We start from the raw sequence: 22,365 nt of genomic DNA, 5'->3' as shown, positions 1-22,365 counted from the left end.
ACACGTCGATACATAAATCAAATACATTTTCATCATTACCATACAAAAAAAAGTTCAAAAAAAATATATATAAAAAAAGTAAGAGCAAAGTGTACATAGATATACTTAGCATTAACCCCGGGAAATAGCCTACATTTTAACATACCGTATGTGTAAACAAAAGGAAAAGTGGTTTATACTTAATGAAAATAGTTGATAAAAGACAAAAATCATGAAAATGAGGACAATCTCTGTTGTAATGTATTTAAAACATATGCATACTGTATATTATTATATGTGTGTGCGTGCGTTAGTGTGTGTGCATGTATGTATACTGGCACAAAGCTGGCCGGATAATGTGTGTACACACTATGTATCTTGTATAGAACTGAAAAGAATATACAACTGCTGATATATTAAATCTGCTTGTAATTTAAACATCATTTGTTGTATTTCACAATTATTTCTTTCTTTGGAGGCAAGTTTTCATGTGCCAGCATTCAAGAAATGAACACTGTTGAACAACTGAAGTGTATCTTGATATAAGACCCCTGTAAAATACTCCTAGAAGTTGAAAAAGAAATGAAAAGAAAAAAGAACATGCTCATTTACATTTGCTGTAATGTTTTTTCTTGTCTTGAATTTTTTCTTGAACCATTAAATATTGTGTATCTTTAGACACTCTGTTGTGTGTCCTATCATTTCAAAACACTTTAATCCTATGTTCCTCTTATGGACAGAAAAGCCTTGATGTAGGTGGTGGAGAATGCTAACAAAAAAGAAGAAAGAAACGTGGTTCGGTTATGGACCGGCTTCCATTAGGGAAAGCGAGCAATATGCATACGAAACGCTGTCTATTTGCGGAAAAGGAAGGTAGGGGGAACTCATGATCAAGTCCGTCTGCACAGACAATAGCAGTTATACAGTTGTTAGAGCCATTGATTCAGTAGGAGGAGGGCTTCGGAAACACACCTGAGAGATTTTAGTTCGAAAGAGAAGAGGCCACCTAGGTGGACTCAAGAATAATTGGTGAGTCTGGGCATATAACGCTCTGCAAATGTGCCAGTACTGCAGCTTTGGACCGAGCCCAAGACAGAGGTGAGAGCAAGAAAGGAGCCTTAAAAAGCAAATGAATAAAGATTATCCGACCAAAAGGGTCTACCTACAGCACTGCAAGTTCCTGAACATTTTGCTGAACTGCCTAGTTACACTCTTTTTTTGCTGGCTTTACATTTTTAATGCTTGACGAGCACGTATGTGTATATGAGTGTGAGCTTTCATATAGGGGTGAGCTCAATTATCCTTCCTTTCCATTGTTAGTCAGAAAAAAAAAAGTACTGGTCATCCAGACTGCAATGCAGATAGATTAGAGGAAAATTAATTAGAGTTTAACAGCATGCAAATGCTACTTTTAAAGGGAGAGTTCAATTAAAAAAAAAATGTTCTGTCATAATTTACTCATCCTTGTGTTCTATATGTATTTCTTTTGTAGAACAGAAAATAAGATATTTTAAAAATGTTCAAACTTTTTGTCCATAATATATAAGTCAATGGGACCCAAACATTAAGGTCTAAAGGTGTCAAGGTCAAAAAAGCCATTATTTTAGAATCTTTTTTATCTAATATGTATTGCTGTTTTTACAGCTTTCTTTTAATTACCAAATATGATTTTTAATATATTTAGTTTTCATTTACTATAACACTGCAAAAAAAAAAAAAAAACTAGTGTAAAAGTGACATGATGAATGATGAACTTTGTATGATGAACTAATTGAAATCTAACTCTTTATTTTTAACTCTTTATTCACTATCAAATCAAAGCAAAACATTTATCAACAGAAAAAGAGGACTACAATACCTCAATTATGGCGATACAAACATCAAGCACCATTAAGGTCCAATGAAGTACTAGAACCAATAAGGTTTACCAATAATTAACATTTAAGGATTGTGTCGCCATATTTGTTGTAGTTTGAGAATTAATTTATTTCACTCTATGTCGGTTTTGGAGCATGACAGTTTTGGGTCCCATTGACTTTAATAATGTGGACAAAAATGTTTTTCAAAATATATTTTGTGTTCCACAGAAAAAAAAAAGATTAGAATGACATTAGGGTTTGTCAGTGATAACAGATTTTCATTTTTGGTTTGACTATCCCTATAAGAGGGGATTTTGAACAATTGTGTCTGTGCTTAGTGTAAAAACTGCATTTTTGGAGTGTGCAACCAGAGAGTGCATGTGGAGACATTAAGTGGCTGTGACAATGGGTTGATATGCATGGAGAGACATGATAAAAGGTAATGGGCAAAAGGTTATAGATGGGGTCTTACAGTCACACATGCAGGGAGCCCTTCCACACTTTCCCAGCATTATTCCCCATGGCCATTTTATTAGATGAATGAAACATGACTGGCTAGCATAGAGCTAATCAACCCAGTTTAGTTGTAGCGGTTCAAACGGAGGACTAGAAGACGTCAACCACTTTCAGCATGTCCGTTTTGTTCTTTACCTGTAGAGATAGTGAGTGTACTACTGTGGCTCACACTGATTGTGTGGCTAAAGCCCACCTGAGTTTCCGTTCCCGCTCAGGATAAGTCCCCTCTGATGCAGTGATCTGAGCGCAGAAGCTAAACGAGTTGCTAGATTCGAGGTTACTATGCGGTGACATTGTGTCTGCAGAGAGGGGGCTTATGTGTACAGAGAGAGTATCTCATCAAGGGCGTCTAGATGGGGTCATCACATCACCGCTGAAGATCTCCGGCTCAAAGCTTTTTCCTTTTGCTCAAGTGGGTTGCTGAAGGCAGTGCAGCAGTGTGGCTTATGTCTCATTGCCGTGTTGACCCAGCGTTTAAATCCAGCAATAGTTTTTTTTAAATCAGAAGCGAATACAGGAAGACAGAGCGAGAGAGAGTTTAAACTGGTGCGGAGACAAAGTAATAACAACGTTACTATTGAATCAAAGAGCAAGCCGTTTGTAATTTGTCCCTGGAAAAAGCTGAAAATACAATTCGCTAGCAAACAGACTACTGTGATGCTGAAAAATGCCTCAATGATCCAAATAGGAAATTGATTGAAGAGGCCATTTGCAAGCAACTCACACCTTCTTATTGTTCATTTGTATCTGGCTTCAAGAACACTTGTTAACTTTGCAAGTATGTTTCTTTAGAGGAGACGCACTTCGTTTTCAAAGTGCCATCTGCAGAGGCCGCTGGTTGAACATATAGAGGGTGTCAAACAGCATGCTCATTTTAAATTGTAATTAAACTGGCCATCAGGTACCTTGAGGCTGTTTAGTCTACAGCAGGATACTAATTACTATAAGATGACCTTTGGAATAATATCTGGTGAATAATTCATAATTGAGGAGATTGCTTCAGAGACCTTGACTCTAAACTTTGTATGCTCAAAACTATTTAAATTATTTTTCAGATCGAACCCTCCGTTTCGGTAATCAAGCAGTACAGTACGAGGGAAAATATTTTTACACGAAGGGTGAGGTTCCTTTTGAGCTGGTGATAAAAAATGATGTGTTACAGCCTTCAGACAATACTGACTCGTATCAATATTGGCCTTTCATCTAGATTGGCGCATACAAAAAGAAGCATATACTAATGTCTAAACTAATGACTGAAGTCAGAGCTCAGTGATATTTACATTTTCACAATGATACAGGACCTAATTTTCTAGAATGTCAAATTATTACATTCATGCAAATACAATTCTGAAGCCTTAATATAAAAAAATGGAACCAGAGAAGAGAAGGCTTATATACAGTAGTACATAATTTACTGAACCATTACATGGATGTCAAGTAGAAGAAGACTTATGATAACTAACCCACAATAATGAAGGCAACTACATTTAATATTTGTGTTTGTTGCTGGGTAACTGACTACATCAACGATGAATTATGTAATCAGCAAAAAAATCTAGTACTTTTTAATAAAGAATATTACGTCTAACCATGAATTTTATTGGATTACATAATTACATTTTTATTAACAGGGTCTGAGCAATAAATATGCACATCTAAACTAACCCATCTTCAAAGGTATGTGTGTTTCTGTTTAGTCTTTACTTATTTTTGGTATATTTTCTGTTTCTAGTGATATTTATAATCTTTATTTTTTTTCTCGCTGTGCCTGATTTTCACTGATAATTCAATCAGTTTTGTACATATTTTTTCCCCACATGTTGTTAATTTAATATGTTGAACTAAAAATGTATATATAGTTATGTGGGTAGTTGACATTAAGTTTCAAACATTCAAGTTTAAAACCATTTTAAACGTGCAATATATTTAACTATAATATTTTAACGCTTTTATTCTAAACATTTTATGAATTAATGGCAACATGATTTAATTGTAATAATTCATGTCACACCATTTAAGTGAATTTCTAAAAGCTAAAATTTAATAAAAATCTTAAAAGATTAACTGAAATTTGACCAGTCCTGATTACATACTTTTTTCTAATACTTTTTATTAATCTATAATATACTTTTTTATATAAAATATAAATACATTGAATATATGAACAAAGTTTGTGGACATGCTATTTTTCAACTACCCGTGTGCAGTGTTCTTATGTTTAGTGTTTTCTCTTTAAAAATAAGCTGCTTGCCATGTTTGCAGTGGTAGGTTTAATGTTATGACATTTTTACCCCAGTGGGGCCAATTTCCTTGATCTTGTCTAGGGCCCCACAAACCCATGTGCCAGCTATGTAAATAAGTTCATAAGTTACTGTTTATTTTGTTTGTGGTAATACCACTTGTTTCTACAAGTGAATTAAATTCACTCATTCTCTCTCAAATGTGTTATTAAGGTTTCTTCATTGTAGCTTTAATCCTTAAAATGTCGGGTAGGCAATTCTTTTCATAATCACTTTTTGTTACTCTGGTCAAAACTCTCTTTACATCCTGATAGCAATCAATAATATTTAAGTGGTCTAAATATATAAAAAAAAAAAAAAAAACTGACTGTACTGAGGTAATTTAACACCGTCTCTCATGATGCTGTGCAGACTCTGCTCTGGCTGTGTTTTACATTCATGTGTTTTGAAGGAGGCGTGGCTTTGGAGACACTCTGAATCGAGGGTTGGATCTTACACTTTCAAAGCTGGCAATACATGAATATCAGATGATGTCAGGTATCGCGTAAGGATCACACCCTAACAATGATATTTTTTGAAAGTAATGTTTCTATTCACAGTATTCTAGGTGCAAAATGTTGTCTTTCGTAGCCATTTACTGTATCCATATGAAGCTCTAAATCGTAGCAAGCTAGATAGCTAATGCTTGTCAGGTACTCAAGATGGAGGCAGTCAACTGGAAAAAGAGCGGATGACGTAAGAGGTCATGTGACTGACATTCATGAATTGCTAGCCTTGCTGAAATTGCCTGCCCTGCCTTTAAATAGTAAACACAGTGTATCTGTACCAGTCCAACTAGATTTGATCTATATTTTCTTAAAATGGGTTTAATATAAAAAATAAAAAAAAACAGGTCAAACTAATTCAATCATTAGGCTCAATGCACATTGGATCTTGCCCTGATACTGTAATAGTATTATGTTGTCCAGTCTCTTGTGCTTCACACACGGAATTCAATTTCTACCGTCTTGCCATAGGCAAATTCATTTCTTCCATAAGAAGTAAAAAAATAACATTGTGACCAGAAAGCAGCAAGAGCTCATCATGTTCACAGTGATTTTGAAGTATGTGTGACTTGAGATAAAATATTTGGTTTTCTTAGAATTACGATTGTACAATATAGTGCGATACTATAGGACCAAACCCCCAATCATACTGTATTAGGGGTGAAAGTAGGGATGTTTTTGCAAAATACACTCAATCTGGCAACTTTTTATGGCTATATTTGATGTTAATCACATGTTTAAAAGCCCCTCTAAATAGGATCTGTAATCTATGCATGTAATTTTATTTTTTTTCAAATTGTAGAAATTCAAGTTTCTGATTATTCAATGCTATCTCACGATCAATTCGTATGAATTTGTACGAGTGATTAAAAGGCGGCTAATTCGTACGAATTCATACAACCTCACTCATACGAATTTGTACGATTTGTCTAAACCCCAGTGATGGGTAGGTTTAGGGGCGGGGTCAGGGGATAGGTCTTTCTTACGGATTTTCATACGAATTGGGCAACTCGTAAAATTTGTATGATTTAGCAAAAATCATACTAATTCGTACGAGTGAGGTCATATGAATTTGTGCGAATTAGCCACCTCTTAAAATTCGTACGAATTGCCGTGAGATCGGATTGGATTATTTTGACAGTCATTATGGATTAAGATTTGTAACCACAAACTCAGTACAAGCAGATAATAAGAGAATGATAATAAAAACTGTGTTATTTTGGAATGGCAAGAAAAAAAAATAGTTGACATAAAACCAATGCAAGGGGCAGAAACTTTTAAATGTCTCTAATTGCTTCTTTATAGATTTCACACTGTCAAGAAAATGAATAATTGGTTTATCTTTCCTGTTCATTACTCAAAACTCAGGTTTGGAACTTTAATCCATTCACAATTTCACAAGTTCTGAAACCGTTGCTAACAAAGACCCTTTCTCAGATAAAAGAGGCTTTCAAAGCCACATTGTTAGTTGAGCAGACTGAACAATTAGAAATTAGGTATAGTCCCCTCCATTTACAGGAACTGAGCTCTGGACCAGGTCAGGTGATTGTGTGATTGAAATAATAAGGGCTACAAAAATCTGCTCTACGTGAGCTGACAGGCTTGACGAAATGTAGAAAGTCCCCAGTATGTGCTGATTAATGACTGACAATTGCAGTGACTAATTTAAATAATGCTAATTGGCCAACAGGATAATGATCCATACATTTCCTCTAATTAGAGACAGAACGGTTCTTTGTGACTGCGTTGATGGGAGGGTTTCAGACTGTATAGCACGAATGTGTTGTGCAATTGGCAACATTATGTAGACTTAAGGTAAATGGATAAACCTTAATGGTTTTCTGTTTCTTTGTTTTAGCACATGTGCTAACTGGCCTTGTTATGGTTATTGTGGCTGTAGTATCAAATGAATAATGATCGATTGTGAATAAAGACATCATTAAGACAATGTCGGCTTATAAATGTCATTATTACTATGCTTTTCCAAAGGCGAAACATGCAAGTGCTATCATCTAACCATCTGGAGACAGATAATAGCCATGCAGGTTTTTATCTTTTCATAAAGTGCATTGGTAAGTGAGTTATGAATAATATATACAAGGACACTCTATATTCATGTTCATGTTCTCACAGCATCTTCAAATTTCCAAGTTATTCTAAGTACAGCAGTCCATAGCAATAGCACGCAACTAAGAGGAGAAAAGGATGAAAAAAAATTGTAGTATCCTTGAATTCTTTACTAAGGCAAAGGGCTGGGCAAAAATTCTGAATTTTAGAATTGGCTCTGGAAGGACAGGAAGAGATATTCACTGAATAACAATGGAGATGAATTTCCAGTCACACAACAGATAAATATTGTAAGTTTTTTGGTCAAACTTTATATTAGGTGGCTTAAGGGACAGGTTTGGTATGGTTCGGTTTAAGGGTGGTTTAAGGGATAAGGGAAGAGTAAAAAAAAACAAAAAAACACCTTCCATCCCTACTGGTTACCAACATTCTTTAAAATATCTTCTTTTCTGTTCAACAGAAGAAAGAAACTCATACAGGTTTGTAACAACATAAGGGTGAGTAAGTGACGACAGAATTTTAACTATCACGAAAATATCCCTTTCACAGTTTTCACCCATACATGTAAGCAGCATAATGTTGTTTGACTCTGTTTTGAAGACTAATTTGCAGTAAATTAGAGGATTGTGGAATATTCTTGTCGTCTGTGGTTCATAAAAGGAATTAATTTGTTAAATGTAATAGAATAGATTTAGTAACACATCTTGTTTAAAAAAAAACAAAAAAAACATTCATGCGATGTTTGTTTACATGAATGTACTGTGTTAGTTATATTTACTTATGTAAACAAATAGGACAACTTTTAATTCAAAACAGTGAATTAAATGGGGGGAAAAAAAACAACATAGAAGCGTATACTGCCCAATCTGGTTGGCTATCATCTTGTGAAGCTGCCGCCTCAGTCCTCAGTGAAGACAAGCTGTGATGAAAGGCCTCTACAACTTCGAGGAGACATTCAATCGGCAGTCTGAAGCAAAGCGGCTGCGGAGGAAGGCCAGGAGCCAAACTATCCAACCTGCCTCAGAGTTCGCCTGCAGGATCTGCGGCAGAGATTGCCTCTCAGAATTTGAACTTTTGAGTCACAATCAACTCTGCACTGGTGACCCGCATCTATCCATAGATATAGCTATATACAGATATATAATGAAACAAGAGAACCTGCTGATTCATATGATATCCATTCCGTCATCTAATAGGATTAACATGATCACATCACAAATCAGACATGAAGTTTTACTTTCCCACCAAAATGGTAGTTTGTCTTGTAAATCCTTTATATTTGTACACAGTGTACTGCAACTTCAAAAGGCACGTGCTTCTGTAGCTCATTTCTAACTAGTTAAACTCTTTAAAAAGCCTACATTTACAGCAGCAAATTTCATTTCAATTGTACTTATTTCTTATACAATTCTTACTCATGTTGTTCCCAAACGGCATGAGTTTCTTTCTTCTGTTGAACACAAAAGAAGATATTTTGAAGAATGTCTTCAACTGAACAAACAGTTGATGGTAACCATTGACTTCCATAGTGTTTTTTTTTTTCTTGTCAACTGTCTGGTTAATAAGATCCTTTAAAAATAACGTATCTTTGTTTGTGTTCAACATAATAAAATATAATAAAAAAAAACTCACAAACAAAATACAGATTTGGAACAACATGAGGGAAAGTGATGACCAAATTTTCATTTTTGGGTGAACTATCCCTTTAAAAGGCATCACAATTTAATTCCAAAACCCTGCAACCTAAAGCTGAGGTAAATGCTTGCAATGTAAATCAGTATGCACATCCTTATAATCTTATTATATTATCCTAATGCTCCTTCAATCTCCGACCACAATGCGCTGTGTGACCTCCAAAAAGAATTTTCAAAACATCTTCGTGCCAGTCTTAGAATAATTTATTTGGCAGGAGAGTTAAGAACAAAAAGTGGGAGAAAGGTGGACAGTTTTGATATTGCAGCTCTGTCTCCATGGCCCTAAAGGAGGATGACCCTCTTGTATAACCTTTGTGAAGCACATAACTTGCCGAGCAGCCCCATGGCTTGTTGCCATGGCACTATGTAGACGATGCTCCCTCTGAATGATGCGCTCATTGCATGCTGCTGAGAAAATAGCATCATCCAGAATGATTCATCTTCTAGGAGCACGGTTAAGAGCGCACACAGAGCGCTTCTCGCAGTGGCGAGGGCTTTCATATTGGCAAGTGGGAAAATTAAGGAAACGGCTCACAGAGAATTTTTAAAAATTACTTTTCTCAATGTATGCATTGGATGTTCGATGCTGGTTGAAGTGCGCAAACTTTCAATTCGAAATTTCACACTGGCATCCAAATTGAATCACAGCTTAAGAGTAAAAGAACAGCAGAATGCCTTAGAGGGAATGGAGATGTGGTATCAGAGGAGGAATAATTGCTTTTGCTGATCTAGTGTAATTGGAGAGACAATACTTCAATTTTAGATCACCATGAAGAAAAGTAATAAACAGGGAGACCAGTGGCAATAAAATTAATACCACAATGGCAATGAGGCTGCCTCTTAATTATAATGAATGGAAAATTAGGTTTTAAATCATTCCACTAAAGTGTGCATTAATTGTATAATCTAATGCACAAAAGAACTAAAATCAGGGGTGTGAAAAGTTCATTACCTATGATATTCATCATGCCAAATATTGGCCCCGACGGCTCGTGGGAGGGTCATAAAAAGAATCGCTCTCATCCCTGAGCATTGTTTAATATTCACGTCTGACTAATCATGTCTTTGCTCACAGACATTTTTGGAACCTCAGTTCCTCCCTCTGAGTTTCTAAAATCTGGCTGGCTCAGAAATGCATCCAGATGGACTGCGAACTGTTGTTTCTTGAGGAAAATTAACAAGGGAGTCACCAGTAGGACTAATTTTCCATTGCTACACAATAGGAATCTTTATCAGATTTTGACTCTACCCAATATTTATATTGTGCTAATGTGTTGTTGGCAAAGGTTTACGTTAACAGTTGAATAGAGTTTATTGTAGAATTGCCTATGTAGACAGTTTGATGGGAATCTGAAGTGGCGATCAAAGATGGTTTTCTCACCAAGTGGAGTTTCATTCTTCACCTGCCACATTAAAAAAGTCCAGGGACACAAATTCAACAGCACAATGATTATGGAGTCTTGTAAACAAGTTCAACAATTTCCAAGAAATTGCAAACATACATGCAATTGAAAGGTCTCTTTTACAATGTAATACGTTTATTTTTAATAAGTTTAAATAATTGCAGTTGTTATTAAATACAGGGAATTAATATATATATATATATATATTATATATATATATATATATATATATATATATATATATATATATATATGAATGTTCTATAACTATTCTTTCTTTGAGTTTACAACTTCATGCACATGTAAATGCCTTATCTTGTTTGTTGTTGTTGTTGTTGTTTTTTATTGGGCAAAGGTCATAAGCATAACAGTTTAAGCAAAACTAAAACAAATATTTTCTCATTACACCAATAACATGATTTCCTAATTATCTATAATGTCATTCTTCTGGCTTATCTTATTCATTGCGTGTCTATTTATGCTTTCACGTCAAAACACACACACACACACACACACACACACACACACACACACACACACACACACACACACACACACACACACACACACACACACACACACACATTATAATTAGCTAATTTTTGATAGATATCAAAGTTATGTTGTACATGTAAACACACTAAGTGCTTCACCCGGCATTGATGGTAGTCATGACTACAAACTATATATCTACCATCAAGCATAGCTGATCTCAAAACATTTAAAAATGCATTTGTTTTACAGACTGAGGAAAAGTTCAAAAGTCTCCAAAGAAACAAGCACTGAAATCTGTAGCAGAAATTTGCTTGGACCCCCACCCCAGCCAAATAATGTTCAGCGTAAATCCAGGAACCTATGATTACCAGCCTTGAGCTTTAGGCGCTCTCCACCATTCTGTCAGTCCATGAAATATGTGTTACAATATCTGCAAATAGAGTGTAGTCCTTCAGAAATATGCTAGAGTGTATCAAACTTGAGGTCCTTTGAACTTGGAATAGAGTTTTCTATTATTGTTCCCTGGCAACACATGTGCCTTTGTGCCAGAATCTCCCAAAGCTGACTATTTGGATCAGTAGGGAGGAGCCGCAGTTCCAAGGAGGACAAAACTGCAGATCCAGGCAGCTTTCAGCCCTGATGCATCCTAATGCTTTGAGATTAGTTGTTTAAAGGTGCTCTAAGCGATGTTGGGTGACGTCACTTCTTGTTGACGTTCGAAGTATTGTCAAACAAAATGTAGGCTAGCTCGACCCTCCATCCTCCTTATCCCGTCCCCTCCCATCCGTTGCATGTACACTAACCCCCCAACCTCCACCCACAAATCATTCTTGTCGGTTATTGGCTGGAACACTGTTTATGTTTTCTTGAAATTGCCTTTATGTTAGTTTAGTTTTTGCAATGTCTGTTTTTTTAAAGTGTCTTGAGTAAAAGTCAAGATTATCCATATTAAATGTATTCCTACAATCTAAATACCTTATTTGAAATAAGAAAATATGTAATTTTATTAATGTCCGCAAAAATTCTGTCAGCTACACTACTAACCAAACAATGGTTATGTGATGTAATGTTGTTCTGCGACAGATACAAGTATTTTGAACACATTATTGTAAATATCCTCTTAATGTGGTGTTTGTTCCCCTATATTTTATCTCCAATGACCTTTTGTCAATGAGTATATAAATAGCCCATCAACTATGTTGGGTACATTGTTTTGGTTTGCAATAATGTTATGATCTTATTTCAAGTAAAAATGTCAATGTGAGTTTAACCTGATCAAGAAAATAACTTTCGGTTGGCCAGACAAGGGCCTCCATTGAAATCATGAGGCAAAATTATGAAATTGTCAACTATATCACCTGTCAATGTCACTTGAGTTAACTATGTTACTGTGATTGTCAACTATGAATGGTAAACAATGCTTTTGGGTATAGTTTACATCCACACTAACATTCTTTTGCATGACATTCTTAAAACTATCAAAATTATCTTAAAAGTACATTTATGATAAAAAAAAAAATGTTGTTGTCCTTAGTGACCTTGCTGAGAATCTTATACAATTATCTGCAAAAAAAGAAATGCGTAGAAGTCTTTAAAAATAATCACTGTACATATGTCACATTAGACTAAACACATTGACTATATGAGTCACTAGTGTATAACGAAGTGTAGAAGTGTATCATGTAATTGGTGTATTAGTGGCAAAGAGTTTGTCCGTAAAAGTTGACAAACTCACCAAGGAAATGTTTTGGGGATGTTTGATTAAATTCTGTTTGTTTATCTCCTTCATTGTGCTCTGATTGCAGCAGCCATAAAACATAACATATTATTATAGCTAGAAATGTTGCTTTCAGATGAATAAGAATTATTATTATTATTTATTATATAATAATTTAATAATTGTTATTATTATTATATGATTTTAAATATTGTTTTTAATTTTGATATTAATAATTAAAAACATTTTATTTCCAGTGTTGTTATAAAAATGGCTTATAAAAAAGGAAATCAGTTTGGAAAAATGTAAAAGGTAGCAGGCTATTTTTCACTGACACTCACTGCAAAAATAATGAAATGTAATTTCCATTTCTAAATAGGTTGCCTTTTTGACTAATATGGTAGGATGTGCTTATCATTTCATCTGCAAAAAAAGCTGTATAAATTGTTACTAGCATACCTTGAAGTGTTCTGCTTACATAAGTATTATGAGATGTCAACAAGGTACAAAAAAGAAATAAATAAGTGCCATTACATATACTCTGCACTGATTGAATTCCTGGAGTTCAATTGTATTGTTCCTCTATGTTGTACTGATAGCGTCTCATTGAAATGAATATCAAAGCTGATGTAATTTAATGTTCTCGTCTGCTCGGCGCATTCCAGATCGCTAACACACAATCAAGATACCCAGCATGCAGTCAGGTTTTGGTGGTCCCTGAACCTTCAAGAAAGCGCAGATTGGTTCCAGCTGAATGGATCCTCCCCATTATTTAATGTATTCCAGTCTATTACCACTGCTTGCTGTGACACCTCATTCCTTTCCACCAATATATAAGAAGTCATTCAATAACTGACACCTCCCTTCCATGCCATAGTCACATTTCTGTTACTGTTTTGGCATGTGTCACAGCTGTGAAGCACAAATTCAAAGATATATCTGCTGACAGAGATTTCCCTCATGAGAGCCACAGTAAATGTATTTCTCTCGGATGCCAGACAGATCTGTCGAAGACTATTGATCACGGTACAAAACCAGCCATAAAATCACTGGATGACAGGAAAGATGTTAAGAGTATTTCATGTCGTAGAACTTACAAATGAAGAGATGCTTTTATGTAAGGTGAATTAGGGTAATTGGGACAAATAAACTCTGATGTGTGCATTGTTTGCTTTATCGCAACCATATTCCAGATGGGATTGCATGGCCTTGATGTCACTGGGAAGATTGGGACTGAGATTTTCCTCAAAGAGGAAAAAATATCCTCCATAGCCTATAATATATAAGTCAGTGACGAGATCTTCCACATGGTTATTGTTAAGAACAAAAAGAAAACAACGTTCCAAACTGATGTTTGTGATGTGTTCACACAATGAAATGTGTTTCAACAAACCTAGGGACATTTTTTGTTACACACAGTTATTCAATGTTTTAGAATGACATGTATGATATATCGGTACCATATCACTGTTAAAAAAAAAAAATAATAATAAAAATAAGGTAAGCTACAATTGTTACCACACAGAGCTGTTTCTACCTTATTTAGCCCATACAATTTGTTTTGTTAGTATAAATAAATTAATGCAATTATAAATTCATGTAATTATCATTATTGACTTAAATAAAACCAGTTCATTTACATTTTTAAAAGTATCTGTAACAACACTGGGCAATTAATTTCTAATTCCCCCAATTTTAGATTAAGATTACTATAGACATCATCTAACACCCACATAAAGTTAAAACCACTACTAATTTATTAATATAACACAGTTAAATGTGGTCTTGAGCAAATCCCAAAATTGATATCCTTTTTTATGCTGTACATTATAATGTTGTGAGGCATAAATGCACTTTAGAAATACTAATTAAAATGTATATTATTTAAATTTTTAGTATTACATTTTGTTATTTCTTATAACCAACAATGTTAGTCTAAATGTCTAAAATATCTATAATATTTTTTTTTTTTTTTTTTTTTGTATTCTGTTTGGTTATGCGAGCGTTAAGGGAACATTCCATTTTATCATTCAGCAAACATTATGAGAATGTTACTTTGGAATATTTTCTGAACATTCTGAAACATTTAAAAAAACATTTGATGACGTCCAACTAAAACGTTTCAGAAAAAACAAAAAGTTTCATGAAAGATGTATAAATACGTTTTTTGAACTATCATTTTGAGAACATTATTAAAGACCAGAAAACTCTGACCATAAAGGTATTGGAACGATGCTTGCTCAACCTTGCCAGAACGAGTCAAAGTGTTGGAGCCCTGTTTTGTTTTTGTTTTTTTAGTTTTTCTGTGTTGTTGCAAAGTTCAGATATTACAATTTCACGGTCAGCAATCATAAATCACATTTAAATGAATTTATAATCTCTTTAATTGTGTCAAATAGACTTGACCTGCATAAATTAGGGCATTACAGACTTAGAAAATTGTCCCAGATAATCAAAAGCAGATGAGGTAAGAAAAAGCAGATGTAAGAAGACATCTTGACTACACCCACAGCATCTCATTTGTAGCACTGAAATGTTGTGACATGACAGTAAGTCAAATAAGCCACAAGTGCAAAATATGTCCCAGATTCACCCTACTTTCCTATACTGCTTCTCCAAAGTTTCCCCCAATCAACTCCTGACCATCAAAAACACTTTTCAGTTGTTCAGACCCCGCAGGAACAGACTGTTGTTGTACAACGTGCCGTTCCTCCTTCATCTTCATCTTCATCTGCAGCAGTAAAGCTCAGGCTTTTCATTGAAATTCACAGCCTTGTAGCGGCTGATTAATTTTCCATGTTGTTGTGGTGCTTCTGCTTTATTTTAAGATGCAGTGCAACCTGCTCACTGCGGATCTGGCAACACACAAGACAGCTTTCTCCAGTTGGATGGGAGGTGCAGAACTGTCATGGAGCAGGTGTTTAGGGAGTTCAGCTCTATTCCTTTGACTGCAAACAACTGTACTTTGGGACCTTACACATGCCACTTAACATTCACACGGTTCAGGACTCATTAGAGACCCGGCAGCCTGGTTAGGGACTGTGGCATCTGTAGCATCGTCTAATCTTTATGTCATCAATGTCTCAGATCAAACGCTGCAAGTGTTTGCTCTACTTCACTATTAGGAAAGGAGAGTTTGATTTAAGAGTATTTTAACCCCACCCTATCTATATCTCTCTCTCTATCTCTCTATCTCTATCTCTCTCTCTCTACCACATCTCTCTATTTATTGGGCAATTTTTAAATTTCTAGATGTGTGCTTGTACACTTAAAGATAAACCAGGCCAAAAAATAAAATAAATAATACAGGTTGTATGGAGATAAAGAGAAATTGATTGCTATGTGCAAAGTGAGCTGTGATTGCACCACAATTTACGTGTTTATGTGTCCTGCAATTGTACATGCCGCGTAGAGATTTAAGTGTTTCTGATGATTTTTTTTCATAAACACACACACACACACACACACACACACACACACACACACACACGTTCTTTGCCAGCTCTCTTGGGGAGATTGGTATAGCAGGCAACAGGACTGTCAGAAAAGCATAAGAGAGACAGACACATAAGGGAGATAGGGAACGCACGCTTGAGAGACTCCATCTCTTTTACATACGCACACAATATGACTCCTTATTTTAAAGATCTGTGCCGTTAGTTTTTTTTTTTTTGCCATTTCACACTGGTTAGATGTAATTTTGACAGGAATTACAAACCAGAAATGAACAACAAAAATATTTGACAAAAGATGTGCTGCATGAGCTACCAAGAAAATGCATAGAGGACACCGAAGGCTAGTTGTCACACTTTTTACTCCAGTTTACACAGACCTTAAAGTCTTGACTTCAATCAATCAATCAATCAATCAATCAATCAACCAATCAATCCTCTAATTTACCAGCAGCAGGGCATGTTATCACAAAGCAAGCTGCTAGTCAACAGATTTTTAGATAAATTTTTATAACAATTATAAAACAAAACAATAAATTAAACAGCACAAATGTAAAATGTGGCATTCAAAATTATTAAAACATTGTTTTGGCCAACAAGCATTTTAATTAATAAATTGTTAAGGCCTTAATAGTTTGTATTATTAACTAGTATGAAACTACTTGTTTGAAACAACATACAAAAGCACTGCTGGAGAAATAAAGTATTTATGTACTTGTTCTTATGACTCTAGTTTTTGAGATTTAGCCACAGAAAGGTTATTTTACTTAAATAAAAACTAAATACATATAATTTTCTTGGAAATAAAATATAAAGACTTAAACTTATCAAAAAAAACTATAGACATTTAAAACAAAAACAATGACTATTCAAAATGACAAAATTATTATAACAAAAATCAAAAATGTGTGTGTTTGTAGCTGTATTTAGTTAATATACTGTAGTGATTTAAAATAGTTTTCCTCACTGGATGACTCCTGTAAAATGTTCCCAAAATACTGCGCGTAAAAGTAAATTGTGGACTAAATGAATTGAGTCCATGCGATAGTGACAATTTCTCTGCTTTTCAAGTTCATTTCAACACTCCATTCCTAAGTCTTGTCGGCCTTTATCTCAGCAAACATCAAAATCCCTATACAAAAAAGGAGAAAATGAGCTATTGATTTTTGCACTAAAGCTTTTTTTTTTTCTACTTTCTCCCCACAGCATTATCATTCGAGTGTCTAATTGAAGGTCAGAGTCGGTTTCCTTGTCAAAGTCTGCTTCCTGACAGTCAGCCTGGCTCACAACAAAATGAATTATCTTAGTTTAAGCATTCTCCACCTAAAAATCTTAGGCAGTTTCCACAAAGTGATATTCTCTTACCCTCTCCTCTGTGGGGGTAGTTAACCGTACGTCAGACTGGCTGAGAATTCAGCTTTATTAAAAGTAATTTGTGTGCCTGTCAAGAATAATAAAACTATCCATTTTTACTGTACTCCAGATTATGTACCATCCTGTGGAATGTCTGAAGAGGCCTCATTGGCAAAAAATGTCACACGTCAAGAAGGATTGCTAATGATTGGTCTTAATAGAAAGAGGTGCTTTCCTCACACATCAGTCAATACAGAAATAAAATTGATTCACATTCTGTTTAACAGGACAATTCACCTATTTTCTGGCTGTGGCAATCATGTCTGAGGCCTATTCTTACATGCATAAATCATGGCTCAGTTGTCTGTTAATACTGGAATAGAAACACGGTATGACAAAAACACAGTCCATGCAATAAGATAAACTGTTTAAACTAAGTACAGCTGTCCATTTGATAAATCAATTGAGTGTGATGTCAATGACATAATGTCTTTAAAAGAATTTAATTTGAGTGATTTTCTAAGCAAAGTCAGATGTGTGTGATTATTTATGATAATGATTCATGTACTGTAATTAATTTGATTGCATTTTCAATCAATTGACAGTCCAACTTATAGGTCTTAAAATAATACCACTAATTTTTATATATGACCTAATTTTGTTTCTCAAGGTTGGCTTTGAATTTATTGGCAGTCTCATAGAGAAGCGCACTGTAAGTGAACTATTATTATTAAAATCATATGGGTCTTTTTATGAACTTGACATATTTGATGTGAGTGTACATTTGACTCAATGTTGTCAACCAAGTCATTGCCAAGAAAATACTGTTTAAGTATAAAACAGAGCGTAATGCAACTTCTGGCACCCACACAATGAAGCTTTGCCAAACACCTTGTGCAGCAGTGCTATGCTTTTCATTAAAAAAGTACTCTACTGAGAATGGACAGATTGTTCCATTCCCGAGGAGACTCCGCAAAAACCACGGGTGAAGCAATCAACGGATGCGAGCGCCCACCATGTGATGGTGTCAAACAGGTGAGACAATGTACTGCAGGTGGACCTTCTCAGAGGGAAATCTGGTGATCCAGACAAACAGATGGTTTGCACCTCAGAATACGTTTTAAAAAAGAAAGAAAGAAATAATTAAGAAAGAAAACATTTTGGGACATACTAGAACTCAGATTAACAAAACTTTTTGTAAAAGGTTTTGCTATATTATGTTACTGTAACTTAACATATTGAAAGCATTCACTATCTTGGTATTTCCCTTTGAGCTATAATAACTCACCATTAAACAATACTATAGTATTAAACAATGTAATACAAAGATTTATAGAAAATGTATATTTTATATACATATTTGCTTAGGTAAATCATAATTATGAGATTTAAAAAAAACTTGAAATTATTTACATCTAAAAATTTAAAATTATGACAAAGTCATAATTATAAGCAGTGTTGGGGTAACACATTACAAGTAACATGAGATATTTTATCAGATTACTTTCTTCAAGTACTAGTAAAGTAACTAAAAAGTTGAGAAAAATTAGGAGTAAGTGCAGAGGCGATGTGTGTGCTGTGTGAACATGATGCTAATTGCAGGTCTAGACCAGGGGTGTCAAACTCAGTTCCTGGAGGGCCACTGTCCTGCAGAGTTTATCTTCAATCAGCTCCAAAAACACCTGCCCTGGAAGTTTCTAGTAATCTTGAAGACCTTGATTAGCTGGATCAGGTGTGTTTAATTAGGGTTGAAGCTAAACTCTGTAGGGTTGTGGCCCTCCAGGAACTGAGTTTGACACCCCTGGTCTAGACTAAATGGTCCTCATTTATCATTCTTGCGTAGAAACGGGCATATATGTTGGCGTAAGATTATGCTTACACTCCTCTCACCCCCTGATTTATGAAGCTGTGCGTAACTTTGAAATCCAGGTGTACGCAATACCTGCCCTTGATAAATGCCCCTGCTGAAAACGATCGTCATTAGAATAACACACCGCTATATATTCAAGTATCCGCTTCCCCCACGCCCTCATTTTACGCCATGGACACACGGAAGACGGCCAAGAGGAGACACTTCTCTGGAGATCGAGACCATCACCATCATGAAAAATTATTATTAAATCAAACAACAATATTGTTGATGATAAATTCAAAGTTAATTGTATTTTATTTTTCCAAAACGCTATAAATACATCCATTTTTTGTCTAAAAAAACAACAACAAAAACAACAAGAAGAGAACATGCAACATATAATCAGGGACTCATACTATAAATTAATATAAATTAAATAAGTGCAACTGCATGAAATAAATAAAAGCCAAACAAAATATATAGTAAAATAAATTAAATAGTAAAAAATAAAATAAATATTTCCAATGTCACGTTCCAATATTGTCCACCACATAAAACAAATAATATAAAAATAACACACAAATACAGTCCTTAAATACAACAATGTTAAAAATACATTAAAATCATTTAGTAACACATTTAGGCTAATAGTAATTCGTGCCGAACTTGAAAAAAGTAATGATAACAATATTCAGGCCTACTATTAGGCTACATGTTGTAGCCATTAACTAAGTGCATTTAGTTTCATATTTGTTAACAAATAATAATGTTATTTTTTCCCCATCTATGTTGATTATGAAAAGTGAACATAGGCTAAGATAGGATGCGCAATATATCGGGAGACATGCTCAGACATGATTTTGGCCACTTAATTAAGTTCTCTTACGAGAGGTTCTCTCGTATTGCGTAAGTTTAGCTTACGCTACGGGAAAGATTCATCTTCTCGAGATACTGAAGCCAAAAAATTCTTAATTTTGTATTCCTTGTCAACGCAGTGCAGCAGCTAGCAGACCTAGAGCAGGCCATCTCGCGTGCTCATTGGCTGCCCTGCGGGCAACTGCTGCAGCCTACCAGTGAGCCCGGCGTGACGTCACGCCCAATGAAGGGCGCCCGCGCCTTCATAGCGTCACAGCCCGCCAGAATGGGCGTGGCTTAGCGTATAACACTAGGGGCTGTAGGCTGACTTCCCTGATTTTCGTCTCTTCAGCGAGCTCTTCGCATCGCTGGATCTGAGAGAAGCCACCGCCGCCGTCGAACAGCGGACAGCCAGCTTAGGAGAGCGCTGAGGAAGCCGGCCGTCTTCGCCACCTTCAGCCATCCGTGCGAGCTACGCTATCCGGCGACGTATCCTTTACCTTGCTAAAACCTATTCTAAAACCTATTCTAAAAGAGCAGCGAGTGTCTTTTTTAAGACGCCTCGCACTTCCGGCTGTGAAAGCTTCCGCTGTCGACCCTGCGGGCTCGACTCGAAGCCTTCAACACCCCCCGCCTCTCCTCACCGACGCGCAGCTGCCGCTCACGAGCCTCACTGCCGTCGCATCTGAGAATGAGGCCGAGGGACACGTACGAGCACGCGGCTAGCTCTCTTTACGTTACAAGAGAGCTACCCCGCCCTCGTGTCCCCGTTTGCGCGTCATGCAGAGCCCTCTCGAGCTCTCTGCATGACCCGGACGGGCATCATCTGTGTTACATGTAGGTCCCGTGCCCACTACTCGTGCGCGCGCCCTCGTACAAACACTGTTCCAGTTCTGCTCGACCACCGAGCACACGGCTAGCTCTCTATACGTTACAAGAGAGCTACCCCGCCCTCGCGTCCCCGTTCGCGCGTCATGCGGAGCCCTCTCGAGCTCTCTGCATGACCCGGACGGGCTTGCGCGCCGCCGTCGAAATGTCTCGCCATGTAAGTCCCCTTAGATAAGGCTACTGCAGTGGTGTATTTGGCAGCCAACGAGCCGGTAATGCAACCTGCTCGCCTGCACACATCCGCCGTTCTCGCGGCGACCCCAGAGAAATCTCACGTGAGTATAATGTCAGATTGAGAATGTAAGTTACGTGCCCGCTCACGAGCGCTCACGCTTACTAACAGACACATCGCCTCCGAAAAGACGTGCGTGTTTAAGTTTATTCCCTGTCAGTCCCCTTCAAACAGGCTACTGCAGTGGTTCAATTAGCAGCCAACGAGCCGGTCTGTTGACCCTCTCGCCTGCACACAAACGCCGTTTTCACGGCGACCCAGAAAAATCTCAAAATGAGTAAAATGTCTGGTCCGGCTCATGCCGTCGGTGTTGTAAGTGTAATGAAAGTGCCCACGCCCCAGTGTTCACCACTACACATAAGCACTCCGAACCTCGCAGAGCACACTCTCATGAAGCGCAGAAAAGCCGCTCGAGTGTTGAATGTAAGAAATGTGTCCACAAGTCTGTGCCCACTATCTGCCCGCTCTGTTGCACGATCAAGAAAGCAGGGTATGAATGTAAGTCTCGTGCCCGCCAGAGTGCGTTCACGCTTGCTAACACAAACCTCCCCCCGGGCTCCGCCCGCGCGTTTAAGCGTTATCACAAAACGCAAGGCATTAATAAAACGCTCCCCATCCATTATGATCGGGGCGTCAAATACACTTGTAAGTCTAGTGCCCGCGCTCACGCTTACAGGAAGCTTTTCCACCCGGAGCGCTGCTCGCGCGTCAAAGAGTGAAAAAAGAATGTTCCCCATCCCTTATGATTGGGACATCTCACATAAATCAGCCGGTCTCGGCTTTCAGCGAGCAGCCATTGCCCAGAACCGAGAGCGCGCGCGCCGCGCTTTCGGCTCCGGGTCAGTTTCACAAAAGAAAGCAGGTTATGGATGTAAGTCTCGTGCCCGCCAGAGTGCGTTCACGCTTGCTAACACAAACCTCCCCCCGGGCTCCGCCCGCGCGTTTTAAGTGTTATCACAAAACGCAGGGCATTAATAAAACGCTCCCCATCCATTATGATCGGGGCGTCAAATACACTCATAAGTCTCGTGCCCGCGCACACGCGCTCACGCTTACAGGAAGCTTTTCAGCCCGGACCGCTGCTCGCGCGTCAAAAAGTGAAAAAAAAAAAAAAAGAATGTTCCCCATCCCTTATGATTGGGACATCTCATATAAATCAGCCGGTCTCGGCTTTCAGCGAGCAGCCATTGCCCAGAACCGAGAGCGCGCGCGCCGTGC

Source organism: Siphateles boraxobius, unplaced genomic scaffold (assembly GCF_051911475.1).
Source record: "Siphateles boraxobius isolate OS27281-9 unplaced genomic scaffold, OSU_SipBor_1 2, whole genome shotgun sequence".
In the NCBI taxonomy this organism is placed as follows: Eukaryota; Metazoa; Chordata; class Actinopteri; order Cypriniformes; family Leuciscidae; genus Siphateles; species Siphateles boraxobius.
Note: the sequence above shows the minus strand (reverse complement) of the source record.